The 17,033-nt window shown below is 38.0% G+C and overlaps 1 pseudogene; it reads left to right on the top strand.

Moving 5' to 3' along the window:
- The window catches only part of LOC107548632 (tyrosine-protein phosphatase non-receptor type 13-like), a 31,480-nt pseudogene extending 19,086 nt beyond the window's left edge, over positions 1 to 12,394 (top strand).
- The last annotated feature ends 4,639 nt before the right edge of the window (positions 12,395 to 17,033 follow it).

The raw sequence follows: 17,033 nt of genomic DNA, 5'->3' as shown, positions 1-17,033 counted from the left end.
GTGATTTGAATTGGCATTATCTCCTTATATTTTTCAGGTAAACGGTCACAATGTGACCAGCGTGTCAGATGACGTGGCTATTAGCATCCTCAGGTCCTCCTCTAAAAGACTGCACATGGTGCTGGGCAGAGCTGTGCAAAATCTACTCCCTCCACCGCCTCCTGACACCCTCCAGGACATTGTCATTCCCAAGACTCCATCCGGACAACTGGGTGAGGAAATGCTTTATAGTAGCGGAAACCAGGATAACATTGTGTCACATAATGAGAGTTTTCAACAACAACAACAAAAACATTTTAAGGTATGTAAGTTTGTATTCAATTCAAAATTTGATCCAAAAAATTATCCTTTTGCATTTGTCTATGCAGGTATCAAGCTAACAGGGGGAATTGGCAGTAAGTGGCAGGGAATTTATGTCCAGGAGGTGGTGCCAAACTCCCCTGCTAGTGAAGAGGGCAGCGTCCAGCCCAATGACAAGATTATTTATATATGTGGGAAATGCACCCTGGGAATGATGCTGGAGGATGCTGTGAAAGTGTGCGAGAGTGCCCCGCGCAAAGTCAGATTAAAAGCCATGAGGTGAGATTGGAGTATAATTAAGTTTAAATGTTAATTACATAAAGTGTCAGTTTTTGCCTTTGTAACTTTTTATTAAATGTTTTTTCTTTGTTTCAGAGATGATCAACCAGTGATACCAGTAGATAAGTGGAATGGTATGTTTGAGCTGAATCTACTTGAATTACAGCAATAATTGGTTTAATCATAATCTGTACAGAATAAGAGGTTGTAATTATGTTTAATGTTTTTGTTCGCTTTGAAGTGTGTTTGTTGCTATTATTGAGTCTTGGGATTATATGGAGTTACATAGAGACTTTAACCTTCCCATGGGCCAGGTAACTGCTCCGGCTGTCAGTGGGATGTTTTTTTCTTGCTCTGGGCGTGTTTAGTCTCCGGCTGGGCTGCAGAGGGCAGTCGTGATCGACGTGTTTCAGTCTAGTCTGAAGTAACAGAAATGAGGCAGAGGGCTGCTCCAGTGCTTTTCCAGAGCAGCCTAGGCTTTCACGCTTCACTAGACATTGTGTCATTTTAAGCGGAGTGTCAACTTTTATTAGACTGCATTACCCACTGTGTCAGTCCTGAATAATATTTGATTATTTTGATTTCAATCACTACCTTTGAATTTTCACTCTATCCATATTGATATGTACAGTGGAATTAATACAAAAAGTATTAATTAAATTAAAAATATATATTTTAAAAATGTTTACTGGTGCTTGCCTGTGCAAAATCTGTTGTTGATAGTGGTTGTGCAGAACTAGTTATGTTATTAAATGAGCCTGAGCATAAATAATAATAATAATAATAATAATAAAATTCATGCCATACAGAAAATGTCAGAAAGAGACACAAAAAAAAACATTGATATGTACAGTGGAATTAATACAAAAAGTATTAATTAAATTAAAAATATATTTTTAAAAAATGTTTACTGGTGCTTGCCTGTGCAAAATCTGTTGTTGATAGTGGTTGTGCAGAACTAGTTATGTTATTAAATGAGCCTGAGCATAAATAATAATAATAATAATAATAATAATACAATTCATGCCATACAGAAAATGTCAGAAAGAGACACAAAAAAAAACATTTGTAGGGTCTAAAAATTGTTTAATATTTTCTTACACATGTAAAAGGAAGCAAATGTTGATTTATGGAGCACCGTATTTAAAATAAATAAATAAAAACATTTTCACATATGTGAGTAAGATTTAATTGAAATAAGAATCTCATGTAGGTCTATAAAGTGTTTTTTTTTGTTTTTTTTACAAATGTAAAGTGAAGCAAACTGATTTCTCGAGTAACATATTTAAAACCACAAACATCTGTTTATTCCTTCTATTTCTCCTCTTCAGGTTTGTTTGAATGGAAGGAGAAAAAAGTCTTTCCTCGCTTTGAAGAGCCTGTGTCCCCTGACGTGAAGGCAGCTCCGACCAATGGTAAACCTTTGGTTTCCTGTGTCTCTGTTGTCTGGGAGTTGTGGCATTAGATCTGTGCTGACAGACATGGCATGTCCTGCTCAGAGGGCAGCGGGTGCAGGATTAATTATTAGCAAGGGACATGGCCTCCTCTGGTCGATCAAAGTGCACTTTCGTTGTGTCTGACGAATAAAGGCCAGCTGATCTAGTGGGCATCTGGGTTGCTGGGAGACCTCTAGCCAGGAGGTCCGAAAGAGCTTGAAAAGGCAAGCATAGTTTACCTACAGTAGCACAGAGCAGGTCATCAACACATCTCCCCCCGAAATGGCAGCAGAGGAGGGAGACATTCGTGAGTTTGGGAAATGTTTTAAATTGCTGTGAACTTGTCTCTCATTTCGCAGGAAGAATAAGATTGTATGTGATGCTTGGATTGATTTTTATCTTATTTTTTTATTAACTTTGCAACATTTGTTGAATGAGTTTAATGAACCATTCAGTGTGTAAATGGTTCTGCTTAAAGAAATGCATCTAAAATTTCTATAGTTTTGGTTGCAATAATTAATTTTTTTGACAATCTTTCTCTCATTTCTATTACAGTTAAACCTGTTGCTGACAGTGCCATGCAATTCAGGAAAAGGCTGTCTGTCACATCAGGGCAGGAGGTAATTGTCCCTCTGCCTTATTTTAGGCTGATGACATAGGCTGTAACATGACTCTTGCTTTGTAATCTGTCATTCACTTCTAAATACCTTTGTAATCATCAGCATCAGATTCTTAATTCATTAATATTACACTATTCAAACAGCAATCATTTTAACCTTTCCTACAAAATGGGAGCAGATGCTTGTTCAGACAGGACTTGCATGTCTGGCCCTGTGTTCAAATGCACTCATTTTCACTGTCTTTCTTCATTTAGTGATTGGTAACATTCACTCATTTACCGTCCACAACATAGTAAATAAGTTAGCAGTTTTGAACACAGCATATTCCTGAATGTGTTAAATGCATTTCAATCAGGACAACAGATTTTAGCATGGTGATGGATATGACAATGTAAATGTATTTGGTCTTGGCGGAATAGATTTGCTACGCTGCTGCTGAATTGCTGCTGCTGTTGGTTATTGCTGTAGTTGTAGATTATTGCTGCCGCTGCTGCAAGCAAGTACAGGAACTTGCTACTGCCAATGCATATGGTGATACAGTGCCGTGAGTTTTTTAGACATACTGCTGCTGCACAAATTGCATATAAAATAACCCGTAGTAGATCTATACAGGTGGAGCTGGGGAAGGTGGAGGGTTTCAGAGAAACTCTGAAAGCGCACTGCAGGAATCTCAAGTGAATGCTAGCCAGCCATATAAATGCAAGGCAGTAAGCTCATTGGCTGCATATGCAGCATGAACCAATCAGCTTGTGCCAAGTCGTTTAACTACCCGTCAGCCTGCGCCATCTAGAGTTTCATGACTGCACTATATATCTATCCCTTATGTGAATACAGCATGATGTATAAAATTTTCTTTAAAATCTATGCATTAGTCTTTAAAAGGATGCATTAAATTGATCAAAAGAGACAGTAAAGACAATTACTGTGTTACACAAGATTTCTATAGATCAAACAAATAAAAACATTCTATTCTTCATGAATCTTGAAAAAAAAATGACGGTTTCCACAAAAAAATAAGTAGCACTACTGTTTTCAACATAGATAATGATAAGAAATGTTTCTGGAGCATCAAATCAGTATATTGCAATGATTTCTGAAGGATCATGTGACACTGAAGGCTATAGAAATGGCTGCTTTGCCACCACAGGAATAAATTATTTTAAAATATAAAGTAAAAAGAAAAAAAATTGCAATAATATTTCACAATTAATGCAGTCTTGGTAAGACTTCTTTCAAAAACAAACTTACCGACCCCAAACTTTTGAACACTAGTGTAGATATACTAAATATTGACCCATCTGATCTGAGCAAATGGATCTGATTTCATCACTTGAAAAATTACAGTGTGAACAGACAGTCCTATTGATTGGATTTGAAAGCCAAGTTGTATTTGTGTGCAGTGTTAACAAGGCCTCAGTATTTAGTTTGCCTAAATGTTCCTGTTCCTTTCTTTTCTGTAGAGCTGTATCCTCCAGGTGGAGTTCACCAAGCCTGAGAAAGGTGGGCTAGGCTTTGCTCTGGTGGGCGGGTTCAATGGGAGCACACTAAGAGTGAAGGATATTTGTTGTGGGGGTGTGGCCGAGCAGGACGGTCGTCTCCGTGTAGGTGACATTCTTTTGGAGGTATGTGCAAATCATTCGCTCAGTGATTTTTCATTGATAAATCATATAGAGGTGTACCAGATCTGTGTATGTTGTGCAGGTGAATGGCATCATTGTATCAGGACTGAGTCACAGTAAAGTTGTGGATATTTTACGGAAGGCAGAGGGTACGGTTCAGCTGACGGTATGTAGGGACATTCTGCCCATGTCACCCTGCTCTGGTTCCAGCTCCCCTGCTGAGGCCTCTCAGGAATTCATCACATCAAATTCTGCAGGTCAGCAAGCCTGATTCACGTACACCATGCTCTATGGATCCCTCTGTATTATCTCTCATCTGTTATGTCAGAGTGGCAGCATCATTTATCACTCAACATATATATCATTAAAAAAAAATTTAATTAAGGTATGGATTGATGGATGAATATGTAGGCCAATTAATACCAATAGCTCTCTCAGTGGATAAAGCTTTTTGTTTTGATCTCTTTTTTATCCATTAATTGTTTGGCAATTTTTCTATGTAAAATATACACTACTGTTCAAAGGTTTAATTTAAAATAGAAAAAGTACTTTTAAATTGTAATAAAACTTCACAATCATTTTTAATGCATTTTTTAAATGTATATTATGCATATTGCAGGGTGTCAATTTAACACATTTAGTGTGATTAATTATGATTAATTATTTTTAAAATATGATAAAATAATTTCAATTTTGATCTATGTCATTAATGAAATATAGGCCCAATAATCACAGCTTTGGCTTCTAGTTAGGCTGGCCTACAAGCCACCCTTGTTATAGTACGTAGCACTTGCAATTAGCAGCTTTTTTACATTTTAGGTGGAAAAATCGCAGGAAAATCAGCCTTGCATGATAACAGACCCCGGAACGTAGCAATGTGGTCAAGGTCTCTGCTCATTCCTGCCCCGTACCCCCTTCAGGACAGACCCCCAGAAGCAGCATCCAGAAAAATCTGCCATGAAAACAGAGCATAGCCAGTCAGACGGCTGGAGCAGTGATGAAGAAGAGGATGGTGATGATGACGACAGTGCTTCTCAGCCATCGCTTCCCGAGACGCTTACTCATACAGGTAAATGAGACTACATAATCTTCATGTCTCATATTTTTCACCATCTAAGTAATGTAATTCCACAGTAATTCTAAAGTAATGAATTCTAGAGATCTGTGACTTGTGTAGATCCTGAAATCACCTGAAAAGGACTTTATTGCATTAAGGTCAACCAATTGTGTCAGAAGAGAAGCTTGCTAGGCTTGCAGTGATATCCCCATCTAAGAATGGGCAGTATTCTGGCTCCAGGGTCAAAGCCCTCATCCAGGCCCTTGAACAGTTAGAAAAGCAAGATCTGATCAAAGAGTTTATGGTAAGTTCCTTTTTTTGACGTCAATAGAAACAACTGTATTTTATTTCTTATTGATACAAGCAGACACATCCACCACATTTATTTTCTTGTAATATTTTTTATATAAATCTGTAGTTTCTCTTTAATACTAAAGTAGTGTCTACAATACACATTGAAGTATTTTATTTAAAGAATGATAACTCAAATGTGTTGATGAGAGAACGTGTGTGGCTCTTTTTTTAATAGGCTTTAGAGCATTTGAAACCCTCAGACAGCTGCCTGGTCGGAAAAGCACCCGAAAACCGGGATAAGAACAGATACAGGGATATCCTGCCCTGTAAGTTCCTCTGCTTCTCCCATAATCCACCACAAACCCACCTTTAGTTAGAATTTTTATTGCTGTTTTACAGTTTGTAAGCCTCAGTTCTCATTAAATAGATTTTGGGGTGTACATTTTCACACCATTTTGCAACCGCGTGGACCACACACTGTATACTGCCAGGAAACTATAATTTCTTAGAATAAAAAATAAACTATGCAAATTTTTACAGTAAAATCACTGCAGTCATTTTTATAGTAAAATGACTGTAAATAAAATAACTATATTGTCATGCATTATTCACTGTGAAGAGTATGCAGTTTTACAATAGTACTTGACTATGTATACTTGACTATGGAATGACTCCTGTATACATTTACCTGTAAACAGTGGAACACATGACACGGCAATTAAGTGAAATGTAACCAATCCCTGGTTGTTTACTCCCAGATCTCCTACCAGTGCAGGGTATAAGATTACATTGCTCATGTAGACTTCTATTTGACTCTGTATTTCACACTCTATCCGTCACCTCTTTGCGGCTTTCCGGACCTCCTCACCCATGTGGTGCCATTTTCACACTAAAGCCACGATTATCCTGTTAGTACTTATTCAGTTTTTGCTGGTGTGAAGTGTAAGCAGGTCAGAGGCTATGTGAGGTATTGTTTGCCCACAGTTTAAAACTAAACAAAACGTAAATTCAAACAGGAGATGTGTGACTCATAGATGTTGATGGGAAACATCCATTCATGTGTGAGGTTAGAACGAGTATGCAGAGAGTGGGCTGCAGTTGTATTGAAAGCAAGATCTGATCAAAGAGTTTATGGTAAGTTCCTTTTTTTGACGTCAATAGAAACAACTGTATTTTATTTCTTATTGATACAAGCAGACACATCCACCACATTTATTTTCTTGTAATATTTTTTATATAAATCTGTAGTTTCTCTTTAATACTAAAGTAGTGTCTACAATACACATTGAAGTATTTTATTTAAAGAATGATAACTCAAATGTGTTGATGAGAGAACGTGTGTGGCTCTTTTTTTAATAGGCTTTAGAGCATTTGAAACCCTCAGACAGCTGCCTGGTCGGAAAAGCACCCGAAAACCGGGATAAGAACAGATACAGGGATATCCTGCCCTGTAAGTTCCTCTGCTTCTCCCATAATCCACCACAAACCCACCTTTAGTTAGAATTTTTATTGCTGTTTTACAGTTTGTAAGCCTCAGTTCTCATTAAATAGATTTTGGGGTGTACATTTTCACACCATTTTGCAACCGCGTGGACCACACACTGTATACTGCCAGGAAACTATAATTTCTTAGAATAAAAAATAAACTATGCAAATTTTTACAGTAAAATCACTGCAGTCATTTTTATAGTAAAATGACTGTAAATAAAATAACTATATTGTCATGCATTATTCACTGTGAAGAGTATGCAGTTTTACAATAGTACTTGACTATGTATACTTGACTATGGAATGACTCCTGTATACATTTACCTGTAAACAGTGGAACACATGACACGGCAATTAAGTGAAATGTAACCAATCCCTGGTTGTTTACTCCCAGATCTCCTACCAGTGCAGGGTATAAGATTACATTGCTCATGTAGACTTCTATTTGACTCTGTATTTCACACTCTATCCGTCACCTCTTTGCGGCTTTCCGGACCTTCTCACCCATGTGGTGCCATTTTCACACTATAGCCACGATTATCCTGTTAGTACTTATTCAGTTTTTGCTGGTGTGAAGTGTAAGCAGGTCAGAGGCTATGTGAGGTATTGTTTGCCCACAGTTTAAAACAAAACAAAACGTAAATTCAAACAGGAGATGTGTGACTCATAGATGTTGATGGGAAACATCCATTCATGTGCGAGGTCAGAACGAGTATGCAGAGAGTGGGCTGCAGTTGTATTGAAGAGAGGGGGGTCACTGTACAGAATGGGGACAATACGGCGCTTCATGTGCTGGCAGGAGGCAGACTGGCCCTAGCCTGGCCTGGAGTGTTTGTTTATTATCACGGCAGCTCACTGGGCTTCTGTTCCCCGAATAAAGCGCTCGGGATTGAAAAGTGTGAGGCCCCTGGGACTTAACCACTGTTATTGCTGGAGGCAGTTCAAGGGCCATAACCTTCTCCAGGAAGCCTGATGCCACCCATTGTGGAGGCCACTCTGCACGAATTTACCTACTCCTAGTGACATACGCTTCCTCTCACATATGCCTGGGACTTAACCACTGTTATTGCTGGAGGCAGTTCAAGGGCCACAACCTTCTCCAGGAAGCCTGATGCCACCCATTGTGGAGGCCACTCTGCACGAATTTACCTACTCCTAGTGACATACGCTTCCTCTCACATATGCCCCCCTTGTTTATCTCCTTCCCTCTCAGTTTCATTTTTCAGCCCTTTTCCTCTTCTGAGCTGTTGAACATGTTTTTGCAAGCAGCCCCCTTTAAAGTGTTACAACAGCAATCCTTTCAGCAGTCTCACTAGACATCACTTACTGATTCATGAGTAATTGGACAAAACAAGCAAACAGTTTTTTTTTTGTTTTGTTGACATTATTGTTGTAACACACAAAATATGAGCACAGTTACTTAAATATTTAAAACTCACCATAGCCTAACTGATGAACTCATAGTACATGTAGGTCAAATATGAAAATAGGATGTTTAAGAAGTATTATATTATATTATAATATTTGTATACATTTACACTACTGTTCAAAAGTTTGAAGTCAAAATGTTTTTTTATATATTTAATATATATATTTTTTTATATATTATAAAAATATTATTACAATTTAAAATAATAATAGTTTTCTATTATAATATATTTTTAAGATGTAATTTATTCCTGTGATGGCAAAGCTGGCTTTTCAGCAGCAATTACTTTAATCTTCTGTGTCACATGATCCTTCAGAAATCATACTAATATGCTAAATTGGTGCTCAAGAAACATTTCTTATAACTATCAATGTTCAAAACAGATGTGCTGCTTAATAGTTTTGTGGAAACAGTGATTTTTTTTCTGGGAATCTTTGATGAATAAAAAGTTAAAAAGAACAGCATTTATATGAAATTTTAATATTTTGTAATGATGTAAAAGTATTTTGTTATCTTTTCTATAATATAAATATAAATAAATAAATAAATAAATAACAAAGTAAATAAATAAAATAAAATAAAATAACTTTTTGATGCCAAAGGTCTAAATAGTAGTGGTTGTCTGCTTTTCTAAGTTTTATATATATTTAATCTATATGAAGTATTAAAGTAATAATGTTATTTTAACTGACATAAACAAAAATCAAACAATATAGTTTTTTTGTGTTTCTAGTCAAAAAAAAAAAAAAGTGATCATCACATTGATAATTGTTGCTATTTTCAAAATGCCAGGTAATGTCTCAAGGGGTCAGTGGGCTACATGAACCAACATGCCACCATGAGAATACACTAAAATATTCTTCTCACTCTGCTCCCCTGTGTTCACTCCTTTAGGCTTAACAGCCAGCATGACCTTGAGAGCTTGTTTTGTTTATTTGGAGCTATTTGTTGTACCTCTGCCTAATTTGTTCCTCCTCTATGGGGGAACCAACAACACTGCATTCTTGGTTTGCAGATTAATAACACTGTTGTCTAACGAAGCCAACAACAGCAATCACCTCATTACAGGAATGCAGAAGCCTCGTATAAATCTCCTACATGCGTTTCAAATCAAAAATGTGTTTGTGATTTGGGAAACATACATTTAATAGTAAATACACAGGAGTTTTGTTTGCTTATGCATGGATTTTAAATGAATATGAAAAGAGAAGAACTGTATACCTTCTGGTTTTCATAATAAGCACTCAAAGGTTAGGTTGCCCTGTGGGAACTGAGCCGTCAGAGAGAGTTTAACTGTTGTTTTCTTATCTTATATTATGGACAAATAACATGCATGCCTTGTTTAAGCTGAAATGTACTAAAATCTTGGCTGAGGAACACATTTATCATTACAGCAGAAGCGATTGCTGAGTTTTTCAAACTGTGTATGAATAATTGATCACAATCTACAGTCCTTGTTTATCTCAACTGTTTGAACAATCAGATGATAAGACACGTGTTCCTGTCGGAGAGAATGAGGGCTACATCAATGCCAGCTATATTCGCATGAAGGTGGGCACAGAGGAGCTCTTCTACATCTCCGCTCAGGGCCCTTTGCCTGGCACTCAGGATAACTTCTGGCAGATGGTGTGGGAGAACAAGTCTGATGTTATCGCCATGATGACTCAGGAGGTGGAACGTGGCCGGGTAAAATGCCACAAGTACTGGCCCGAGAAGCTCGACATTCCCAAAGAAACCAGCCGTTACCAGCTCCACCTGGATAACTACCAGATGCTTGGATATTTCCACATTAAGGTCATCAAGATGGTGGAAAAAGAGGTTAGGAGCGCGTACTTGATGGAAGTTTTCTTATTGTAGCCTTTTCAGTGGAAAAGCCACCATTTAAACATCACAATCAGGCTATGTTTTCAACATCCCTAAAGGAATAGTTCACCCAAAAATATCAAAATTGGGCCATCCAAGATGTAAATGAGTTTCTTCATTGGAACAGATTTTGAGAAATTTAGCATGACATCACCTGCTCACCAATGGATCCTCTGTAGTGAATTGGTGCCGTCATGGTGAGAGTTCAAACAGCTGCTAAAAACACAATAATCCACAAGTATTCGACTCCAGTCCATTAATTAACATCTCGTGGAGTGAAAAGCTGTGTGTTCGTAATAAATTCCTCATTAAGATATTTTTAATTTCAAAATGTTGTTTCCGGCTAAAATATTTAGTCTTTTCTCCAAAATATTGCTTTCTCTAGTGAAAAAGTTGTCTCGTCTGAATCAGGAGAGAAATATACACCGATCAGTAACCATTCACAAGTGAAAACAACGGACAACAAGTGAAGAACTTTTTCCACTGGGGGAAGCGTTATGTATTATGGACTGGTATTTTGGCCAGAAGCGACCGTTTAAAGTGAAAACTCCTTAATGAAGGATTTGTGTTTTATAAACACAAAGCTTTCTGCTTCACAAGACGTGAATTGATGGATTGGAGTTGTGGGGATTACTTCTGGATTTTTGAGATGTTTGCATCAGCTATTTGAACTCTAATTCTGACAGCTGATATATATTCTTTTAAAATCTTACATTTATTTAAATGCATTTTAAATGTAGTTTTATTTCATTTATTTAACATGCTTTAATAATGTTTAGATATGGAACCAAGACAAAAATACTGATTAAACATCATTGTTTTTGCAGTTTATCTTCTAAATCCCAAATCTCCCAAAATTTCAATTGCTGATTTTTATACAACTTTGTATTCAATACTCATTATTGAACTGTGTACCTTTCCAGAGTGGAGACGTTCATTTTGTGAAGCATCTAAAGTTCACTACATGGCCTGACCATGGTACACCACACTCCTCTGAGCAGCTAGTGCGCTTCATGCGATACATGAGGGCTGTTCACGCTAAAGGGCCGATCGTAGTCCACTGCAGTGCAGGTATTGGCCGAGCTGGAGTGCTCATCTGCACTGACGTCATCCTCAGTCTCATTGAGAAAGACTTAAGTGTGAGTATTTTGCACCAAGCTTAAAGCAATAGTTCACCCAAAAGTGAAAATTTGTGTTCATTTAAATATAAGTAGTGACAGAATTCTCATTTAAACACACAGCGTAACATTAAGTATGAGCAGCTGAATGTATGTACTTCTGTTGCTGCCATAGATTAACGTGAGTGGCATAGTAAAGGAGATGAGACTCCAGCGGCATGGCATGATTCAGACCAAGGTGAGTATATCAGGACATTCAGTAGAAATACTTCCTTCAGATAAATCTATATATCAATGATGGGAAATTCACTAGGACACATCATTTCTCAGCCCATGAACAATAAACCTGCCAATCATGAGTTGTTCTTTATATAGGTTTCATTTACTTAACCTTTTCATTTACGTCAAAATATGTTTGGTAAGAATATAATATTTATCCACTATGCTTGTGTATTTATTATTTTTGCATTCTTCTTCTTCTGAATATACAGTATAGTTGAATAAATCCTCTGGACAGGTTTTGCCATTCTTCTCTCTGATTTCAGGAACAATACCTCTTTTGTTACAAAGTCTGGCTGGAAGTGTTACAAAGTATCTCACTTCTTCATGATCACCACTGGCAAACTGAAACCTCTTCATGAACAAATCCTTATAGTCCTTAAAACAAGTGTTTCCTCAGAAAGGCAACAATATATGTGTTTTTGAGTGGCAGACATGGTGATGTGTTGATTGTGTCTAATATAGTATGACCACTTCTATTATTAATCGAATATTGAATATATCATAGGAAATATGGTAGATATGTTCATTAACTGTGCAATGTCCTTGTGTGATTTGGTATATATTTTGTACCATTTTGGCTTAAAAACACTAATTTCATAGCCTTTCTGGACTCTTAGTCATTTTGCCTTGAAAATTTTATTTTTTTTAAAGATAAAAGTTATGCACATTAATTATTAATTTAAATTAATTTAACTTATTTTTCATATTTTGAACAGAAGTACGTCCAATTATGTGATTTTCTTATAGTATTGCACTGGTTTGATTTTGACAGTATTGCAGCATCTGATTTTAGTAGAGAGGCCATCTTCATTTAAAATGCTTTTTACACTCTCAGAAGAACCAGCTGCTAGACAGATACTTTTAGCAAAGTGCCTTTTAATTTCACTATGTGGGCAGTTTACCAGTTTCTTTCTTTATCTGCACTCTTCTTGATTAAAACAAGCTGTTTTACCTCTTAGTTGACATTAGGTCAGAGCAGGAGGAATTAACCCAAAGAAATAGGATTGATGCTAAGAGATTACAACCCACAGCCTTCTTATCTGAATGCATAGCTTATGAGGGACTGCCAGCAGGCGTAATCACTTGGAAACCAGGATTTGACTTTGGACAGCAGAGCAAGTATCTGCTTACACATGTAATGGAGAAAGAACTCTTGCAGTAAACCATCTTAAGACATCGGTCTCATAATATTAAGCAACAAATGTGTGAATGGGTTGGAAATGCTAATGGACCAATATTCTGTGAAACTGTAGTACTTTTCACTGTTTAGCTTGATGCAAAGCAACAGCACAAAAATTTGCAGCACACTAATGTCTTAAAATCTAAGTTTATTATAGTCTATCAGAGCACATCAGAGCTTTTAAAATGGGTAAATTGTCCAATTTGATCTATTTATTTGCATTCATTTTCCACAGGCTGTGTGAAAAGGTGATCAAACTACTATATTGCTGTATTACACTATAAATTATTAACCTTGTACTTTGATGGAAAGCTCAATTATAAGCTATAGTTATGAGATGTATCAGAAATATATTACTCTTCCTGTACCCATTTTTACAAATAAAAACACTATATAATTGTATTTCATGTGTTTCAAAATGTCATTTATCATATTCAGGTTAGAAACTGAGAAACATGTTTTTTTTGCGGACAAAATACCATACTAAAATACTCTTGCGCTGCAGTGGACCATGCATTACTTTCAATGGCACCGCAACACTGCCATTAAATCTACATATAGAAACAGACAACATGACCATCTCAATCTCGTTAGAAAATGCGATATGATGTGCAATTCCATATAAACTTTTAGAAAAAAGCCTGAAGGTCAATACCTAAACCTAACCATCAATGGGGCGTAAGCAGAGTAGCCTACGAAAATGAACAAATGAGATGGTACCAGTTCATAGGAATTAGCCACTGGTTCACCAAAATGTAAAATAGTTACAAATTGCTCTTAGAATGTGTTGGCAAGTTATGTCCGATTACAGAACTAATCACTCTTATGAGCCAGATTCGGAATCGGAAAATGTTATCTTTTACATTTTATATTCCCTATACCCTCAGCCAATAACAAAGAACTACAACACTGATCTTAGTAGCACACTGAATCATATGTACTATGTCAGCACATCTCAGAAGCCTTTCTTCCTGCACTTGATCTGTACACATCCTGTGGTTTCCAGGTGCCATTGCGGCCATGCTGTGGATGATAAATTTCAGTAGGAGAAACAAAAACAAAGACTTTACAGCCAAAAGCCATGGCAAACGGGGCAGAGTGTTCCCACTCTGCTTTTACTGCAGAGTAAATACCGCCTCTCACATGGGCTCTTGTGACAGCATGGAAAGCCTTTTGACCTTGCAGAAGAGGAGGAAAGCCTTCAAAGCCAAACATTTGTGCGAAAACACGATTAGCAAGTTTGCCTGTTCCAGGCCTTGTTGGTATTGTGAACTATAGCAGCCACCACTTGAGCTGTCTTCAACTTTTTGTAAAGTGCTAAACCACAAATGAGTGCTAATTTCACATCAGGAGGGATGTTCCCTATTATTATTAATTGAACAATCACTCTTTGCTGAGAAGCTACCTTTATGGGTTGGAAATGAAACACTCTTCCCCTAGCTGATGTGATTTCAGGCATGTTTTGCTATAAAAAAGAACCATCTGGATTTCATTATTACTTATGTTTTCTTCATGTTCTCCAAATGTTTTCAATTAGTAAAGACCAACAATGCCACTGTTGCCTCATAGTAAACATAATGTGTTGGTGGAATTAAATCCCTGACATTAATTGTATTATTTAGTACTTGGCAATCCTATATTATTTAATTATTATTCTAGTTTATGCAAATATTGCTGCATTTTTTTCCATCTACAGTGTGACTATAAAATAGCTATTCTATGAAACTCATTGACAACAGCAACCCGCTGACATAAAGCAATTCCTTTAGCTAGGTCTGATTTAGTGAACTTGCAGAAGGAAACTGGTGGAGGATGTGGTTGGTATCTGACATACCCCAGTGATTGATCATGCAATTGAAACCACATGTGCGGAAATGTATTTTAAGAATTAATATAAACCCTAACTGAGCTCTTCTTTCAGTTTTATAACACTTCCAGAGCCGCTGCTATTGTCACTGAGCTGTAGAATTCAAGAAGACAGTGACTTTAATTTGTGCATAAAGCTCTGGATTGGGAGTATTGTCGTGGTAAAGTCATTTGGAACCATGTATTTGGAGAGAGCCAGTGATTTATAAGAGTGTGGAAAGTGTGGAAATGATCTCACAGCCACCTTGTAAAACCACCAACTCTTGGGTTCGCAGTACAGTGCAGACATAACTTTTTTGGTAACAAATGTAAAAATAGCACACAACTTGTCAATGTCCTCCTGAAGCGGTTCCACAGAATTACATTGAAATTATTGCTAATGCAAATAGATTATTCAGTCAAAGTATAAATTAAAGCACAAAACCAGCTCTGACAAAGATTTTGTTTTGCAGCATTTAGAATCAAAGCACTTAAGACTTAAAAAAACGATGGTTCCCTTTTGAAAGTTCTCTCACGGTGTGTATGGGAAACTCCTGTTTAATTTAATCCTGTTTAATTGCATTTTTTTTTTTTTGGTCACACTTTATTTTAAGGTCCAATTCTTGCTATTAACAAACCAAATCAAGATGGCGCCGCACATGGCCGCCTCGGTTTGTTGCTCCTTGGTACTTTTACTGTTTTGCTTTGTTTGTCCTGTCTTAAGCAACGTTTTTCTGATCAGCTTCACTAGAAACGAACTCTTGGACATAAGGAATAGCATACCAGATAACGTTTGAACATTCAGACGTTTTACTGGACATTTTAGTCGGAGGAGCAGCGTTCCTATACAAGCACTCCAGGCGACGCAAGCGAGGAAAGCACGCCGGCGCACTCGTGAAACTCCGTCAGCGCGGTTTTAGGACCCCGCTGCCGAGTATTCATCTGGCAAATCTCAGCTCCCTTGCAAATAAATCAGACGAACTACAACTCCTCACCCGCACAAACAAGGACTTTTTTAAACTCCGCTGCGCTCTGCTTCACGGAAACCTGGCTGAACGGAGCCATCTCGGACAGCGCGCTTCATTTAACAGGCTTCCAGCTGTTCAGAGCGGACCGCGTCACAGAGTCGTCGGGGAAAACGAGATGTGGTGGATTATGTTTTTATATCAATGAAGGTTGGTGTACAGACGTGACAGTTGTAAAGAAGATACTTAGAAGCTCTCTTTATTAACTGTAAGGCTTTTTATTTGCCTCTGGAGTTTTCCTCATTTATTCTGGTGAGTGCGTACTGTAACGGGGTGAAGAATCACACGACAAGTAATCTCAATCAATACCCTGGAGGGTGGATTTATTGGGGTGATGGGTGCTAGTGAGAAAGGTCCAGGTAGGTGCTCTGGTGCCGTGAGCGCTCTCTTCCGTCTTCCCAGTGCAGAGGGTCCGTGCAGTGCTCCTGTGAGGCTGGTCGGTCACACGCTGCTTTCTGTGGGGAAAATGAGAGGGCGAGTTAGTGCTCAGTCTCATGGAAGAATCTCCTAGATGGCAGGGCTTGCGTGGCTTATGTAGCTGCCGCCTGATGAGGTGCAGCTGTGACCAATCAGCCTGTGATGATGATGGCCAGGTGCTCCTCGCTTGTTTCCAGGGCGACGCTGATGAAGCCTCAGGACGCTAGTCACAGTACATTCCTCCTGACGCGCGTGTGAACGCGGTGCTAGAACTGTTGGCTGATCAAATTACACACAAAGCAGTGTTATCCGGACTCTTTCATTATCATTCTCAGAGATTTCAATAAAGCTAATTTCACCTGTGAACTGCCTAAATATAGACAGTACCTCACGTGCCCCACCAGAGACAGCAATAAACTGGACCACTGCTACACTGTTTTAAAGGATGCATACCACTCTGCCCCCCGAGCAGCGCTCTGATCACTGTTTGGTTCATCTTCTACCAGCCTACAGGCAGAAACTAAAATCTGCTAACCCTGTAGTAAAAACTGTAAAGACATGGACTGTTGAAGCAGAGCAGGATTTACAGGCCTGCTTCGAACTTACTGATTGGAGTGTTTTTGAGGCTGCAGCTACTGATCTGGATGAGTTCGCTGACACCGTGACATCCTACATTAGTTTCTGTGAGGACATGTGTGTACCCACCCGAACTTATTTAACATTTAACAACGACAAACCTTGGTTCAATACAAAACTCAAACAGCTTCGCCAGGCCAAAGAG

The sequence above is a fragment of the Sinocyclocheilus grahami genome, unplaced genomic scaffold, assembly GCF_001515645.1.
Source record: "Sinocyclocheilus grahami isolate Dianchi unplaced genomic scaffold, SAMN03320097.WGS_v1.1 scaffold351.1, whole genome shotgun sequence".
Taxonomy (NCBI): domain Eukaryota; kingdom Metazoa; phylum Chordata; class Actinopteri; order Cypriniformes; family Cyprinidae; genus Sinocyclocheilus; species Sinocyclocheilus grahami.
Note: the sequence above shows the minus strand (reverse complement) of the source record. Positions and strands in the feature narration are given on the sequence as shown.